At 42.5% G+C, this 5,566-nt stretch overlaps 1 non-coding gene across 1 annotated transcript; it reads left to right on the forward strand.

Annotated features, from left to right (window-relative positions):
- The first annotated feature begins 1,038 nt into the window (after positions 1–1,038).
- On the forward strand, positions 1,039–1,145 carry LOC120255454. The gene has a single exon (XR_005535018.1). It is a non-coding gene; the product is annotated as a small nucleolar RNA R71 (small nucleolar RNA).
- The last annotated feature ends 4,421 nt before the right edge of the window (positions 1,146–5,566 follow it).

Consider the following 5,566-nt stretch of genomic DNA (forward strand, 5'->3'; position numbering starts at 1 on the left):
GGTGTATGGCATAACATTGATACTGGCCCCTGAGTCCGCCAATGCCATTTCCTCACCTAGATTGCCAATATTACACCGAATGACGAAGCTTCCCGGGTCCTTCTTCTTGTTCGGCATGTTCTTTTGCAATACCGCCGAGCATGAAACATCTAAAATCACTGAAGCACTTTCCTCCAATTTCCTCTTGTTAGTCAACAAGTCTTTCAAGAACTTCGCATACTTAGGTATTTGGGCTAATGCCTCAACAAAAGCAATATTGATGTGGAGTTGCTTGAACAAACTCAGGGACTTCTTGTACTGTTCATCCCCTTGGTCATTCTTCAATCTAGAGGGATAAGCGATTCTTGGCGTGAAAGGTGGGGGTGCCACCACTTTCTCTTTGCTTGTTCCCTCTTCCACCTCTATAACCTTGGGTGCATGTTCTTTTGGCTTCTCATTCGGAAGCCTACCTTCAACCTCATGACCACTTCTCAAAGTGATCACCTTCACATGCTCTCTAGGGTTGGTCTCTGTATTACTCGGCAAGCTTCCATGTGGCCTTTCAGAAAGAGACTTCGCAATTTACCCCACCTGATTTTCAAGGTTATGCAAAGAGGCGGTGTGGTTACAAAGTGTAGCCTCAACTAATTCCAACCTTGTATTTGCAGATTGCACAAATCTAGTCAAGTGCTTCTCTAAGTCATTCATTCGGGTTTCCAAACCTGAGACTCTACTTTCCACCTGAGGTGCTTGTTGTTGTTGTTGGAAACCCGGTGGCCCCATGGCCCTTTGTGGACCCCTGATTGCTCCATGAGAAATTGGGATGATTCATTCAACCCAAATTGTAGTTATTCCTATATGGGTTTCCTTGAGGTCTCCACCAAAGAAACATCACCGATAGAGATCGGGCAATCGGAGGGAGCGTGTCCTCCACCACACCCGGTGCAATTAGTCACGGCCGCCACTCTATTTGAAGTTAGAAGATCTAAACAATCCAAGAGTTTCCTTATACTCAGATTCAAACTATTGTAAAAGGTCTGAGCAATCATCCACTCCGGAAATCCGTGTTGCGGGCACTTTCTCAGGAGTTCCTTGAATATTTCAAATGTCTCGAATAGAGACTCCAATTCCAACTTAACAAAGGATGAGATCTCATTCCTAAGATTTGCTGATTTTCAGGGAGGGAAATAACTGGCAAGAAAAGCTTCTACCATCTCCTCCCATGTGGTAAATGATGCTCTAGGTAATGAGTGTAGCCACTGCTTCGCTCTCCCCTTTAGGGAAAATGGGAAGGCTCTCAACTTGATGGCATCATCCGTCACTCCGTTTATCTTCAGCATATCACAAACCTCGAGAAAACTCTGTATATGACTGTTTGGATCCTCATCGGCCAAACCGTTGAACTTTGCGGATTGTTGCAACATGTGGATGAATGCCGGCTTTACCTCAAAGTTTTGAGCTGTGATCGGGGGACGCATAATGCCAGATTATGTCCCCAACACTGAATTTCTAGAATAATCAGATAATGCCCGTTGTTGCTCATTCTGTTCTGCCATGTTTTCAGATCTTTCCACTTCCAAATCAGCTAAATTAGACTGCTCTTGCACAGTCTCTTTCCCTTTTCTTCTAAGTGTATGTTCAAGCTCAGGATCTTCTTCAATCAATATTGAGGGATTCACTCAGGTCATAACCTGGAGTTGTTCCCAAACAGAAAGAAAAAGAAATCAGAACGATGATAGAATAAGAAGATATGAAATAGAACCTATGGAGAAATATCTAAGAAAACAAAGTGCGAAGTATCTCTGAAAACCTACTCCCCGGCAATGGCGCCAAAAACTTGATAAGGTCCCATTGCATATATCCCGCAAGTGCACGGATTTGTCAAAGTAATATTCCCGGATGAGCGGGTATCAAATCCACAGGAAGTAGGGAATAAGAACACTTAATATACTCATGTTTAAGTAATATTTCCTTCACACTGAAGCACTTATCAAACTCCCCCACACTTAAGCTTTTTGCTTGTCCTCAAGCAAAAAAATTAAACATTCGTGCATAGATGAAGGAAATATTGGAAGTGCTTAGTCGTAGGTTCACCAAAGTGTACGAGAGAGCATTCTACAAGTAAGGGAAATTTCAACATTAAATACAAAAAAGTCAAAGCTCTAGCTAAAAAAACTTGAATAAAAAATGACAACAAACCCAAAATCGTGTACGTGTGTGAACTCACTCCAAACATCCCAAGGTATACTCCTCAAAGTTCTACGTACAAGGGACTTATTTATCTACAAAAGTGACAACAATTTCAAAGATGGTAGTAGCTTCACACATCCTCTAAGGTAGCCCCTTTCTAAAGCGGCCGCTAAGGTGGCTTTCACACTTTCGAGGTGGTAGCTCTTTCTACCGGAGTGGCAGCTTTTCACTCATCCCTATGAGATAGCTCTTTCTCTCATTAGGGCATAGCTAGTATCCCGACTTATGAGAGTAGCTTCATACTTCATAGGTGGTAGCTCTTTCAACCCAACAAACACAAATAAACAATAAAAACTATTTTTGTTCTTTCTTTTTCATTTTCCATTTTTTTTAACACAAGAAACAACTATAACTAGTCCCTTTAACATCGAACATGAGTTTCCAATAGAGTTTAAAGAGTGAGTAGTGCACTGAGTGTAAATCAGTTAAAAATTCCTAGAAATTCAAGAGAGAACTAGAGCATGAAAACATTCAATGTTAAAATTTCTCCTAAACTCAAGAATACAATCATTGTAACTAAGGTGAACCGCCATTGGCTATGTGAGCATGTATAACAATCAAAACTAATATAAAAGATATGTGTACTATGAAACTTCCCCCCACAATTAAGTTGTACATTATCCCCAACGTACACATGCAAGCTCACTCATAATGTATATCAATGAAGAATACATGTGAGAGAAGCAATCAAAACAATACTCCCGTGAATCATAGTGTCATGTTGTCCTTGGGAGTAATGTTCCGACGGGTTGTGAAGCTCACATGGGCAAGTGCCGAAGCACCTTAGCCGTGCCAATGACAAAGTCTCAATTCCCAAGATGACAAGACCATATACATGCATACACGAGGAGGTTCAGTGAAGCTCAATAAAAACAAAAAATCACTCGAGTGTATAAAAGATAAAGCAATGAATACAACTCGAACTGCAAAGTGAAAATAAACTCAGAAGGAGAATCCTTTCTGAGTGAACAAGTCTAAAATAAAATGCAAAATCAAGAAAATATAAAAAAATAAAGTCAAATGTCGGTGTCATGCTCTGTCAGCTCCTCTGCTACTGGTGGTGGTGGAGAAGCACATGGTGGATCCTGTGGTGCTAGAATAGGTGATGGGGATGCTGGAGGTGCCGAGGGAGCCTGAGGAGTTGACAAGGTCCCCTTGCGCATACAACACAAGTGCACGGGTTTGTCAAAGTAATAATCCCGGATGAGCGAGTATCTAATCCACATGGAATAGGGAATAAAAACACTTAATCCGCTTCTTAGCTATGTGAAAGATCAGTAGTGATAAGTGTTAAAATGATTCAATTCTCAAAACTAAAAACAACAAGTAAGAGAGCACGAGTAAAGGAGGAGGTAAGGCAATCGATAAAGATGGTGTACTCAGATAATGCTCCGCCTAGGACAATCGTTTCAAGTGCAAGAACCCTCTATTATGCTTCCTAATCAATGTAATGGTGAGTCGTGGAAATCCTTGAATACATAATCCCAAATCTAAGGTCAACTATGCCTAACTCTATATATGTCCCGGAGAAGAGATTAGATAACCTCTCAACCTCGCACTCGAATAGAATTGCAATGAGCTCTAGGGATTAGAAGTGATAAATCTCTTCCTAAATATAGACCTAACCCTTTGGTCTAGGTGAAAGGTCCCTAACCACAATTAAGCCGTACATACTAAGATCACCTCAACGCTTCACTCCGTTGTGCGCACAACTAAGCCCCAGTAGAAGTTCATCCCTTAGACCATTCACTCTATTATGGCCGCAAAGAACTCGAGGAACGGAGGTAGAATTTATCATGTCGGAGGGGAAAGGGGACGTTCATGCACCTCTCGACTCACCCTCTCAACCCTCTTCAACCTAGCTTTGTGTAACGCCCATGGTGTGTCACTCACTCGCAAGGCTACCAACAAGAACTCTCAACCCTAGTGTCACTCTAGGGGAAATGTTCATACAAACAAGCATTAAAGGTTGGATCTCACAACAAACATCAATTAATTGAAAGCATAATAAAGAGATTCAATGAAACAAATACATCCTAGCGTTCACAAATACCTAAGTACCCACTAGGGGTTTAGCTCTCCATGGAGCTAAGTACAATCAAAGAAATAGAATGTAAAAGCAATAAATCCATAGAGAAACCACCTTGGTGGTCGTGTCGATGGTCTTGTGGAAAGTCCTCTACTCGTCGTCCAAAGATTCCCTCGTCCGGTATAGGATACGTCTCGACGGAAGCTCCCTACCAACCTTCTTCCTCAGGAATGACGATGTCGGAACCGTTGGACCTCTCCAAAACTTTAGCCAATACCTCTCAAAACCATAGCCGAAACCCTCTCTCAAGTTGGGGAAAAGATGGAGAAAAGAATGCTAAAATCTGGGCTAAATCAGCTTTAAATAGGGATGGAATCGGGAGACCACACGGGCCTGTGGATTTTTCACACGCCCCTGTGGAATTTCCACACGGCCGTGTATAATTTCCACAATCCCGTGTGGATTCTCTGAATTCATGTTTTCTCGGCCGGTTGTGAACAGTACTGCTACAATACTCTCACTGCAGTGTTCCGCTAAAGTACCTGACCTAAAATACTTCCCGAGTCCATACTTTCATCGAGGTGACGCAAACGGGCACACGTTCACGTCATTGATCACTTTGCTTCTTTAATGACGGACAAGTTGGTGGAGATCTTGTTCTATATGCATAAGTCGGAATGCTTGAGTGTGACTGCCCTTGTGCCCCTCCAAATGGTTGTGCTAACTCAAATATGAGGAGGTGAGTTATCGGGCTTGAGTGTGACTGCCCTCTTACCCATGGCTTCAAAGCATGATGTGGAAAGTCTCTTGAGGGTAGAAGGTGAATTATCGGGCTTCAGACCACCTAACAATGATTCGTCCAACTTCTTCGGTTCACGTACGTCTCCAACAGACTTGGAGTGTTTTCGGTGGCGTCTCCTAGCCCTCTTCATTTTCCGGAGCACCTTCTTCAAGATCCCCGGGGTAGATGATACTTCTTCCGTCGAACCAAGCATCATTACTTCTTCATAATCCTCCTCTTGGTCAAACAAACCATCGTATGGGTCCGGATTGATCATTTCCTACATGTATTCATCAACAATCTCATCAGTAGTGTTTAGAAAGTATAAAGTATCATTGAAATCAAGCGAATGGCACATGGCTTCAACAAGGCGGTATGTGAGCCTGTCATCTTCGCCGTCCATGTCAATCAATGCCTTGGAAGTCCGCAAGAATGGTCTCCCAAGTATCAAAGGTACATCCACATCCTCATCGACGTCTAGCACTACAAAGTCAACCGGAAAAATGTACTTGTCCACCTTGACAAGC

This window comes from Dioscorea cayenensis, unplaced genomic scaffold, assembly GCF_009730915.1.
Source record: "Dioscorea cayenensis subsp. rotundata cultivar TDr96_F1 unplaced genomic scaffold, TDr96_F1_v2_PseudoChromosome.rev07_lg8_w22 25.fasta BLBR01001003.1, whole genome shotgun sequence".
Classification (NCBI taxonomy): domain Eukaryota; kingdom Viridiplantae; phylum Streptophyta; class Magnoliopsida; order Dioscoreales; family Dioscoreaceae; genus Dioscorea; species Dioscorea cayenensis.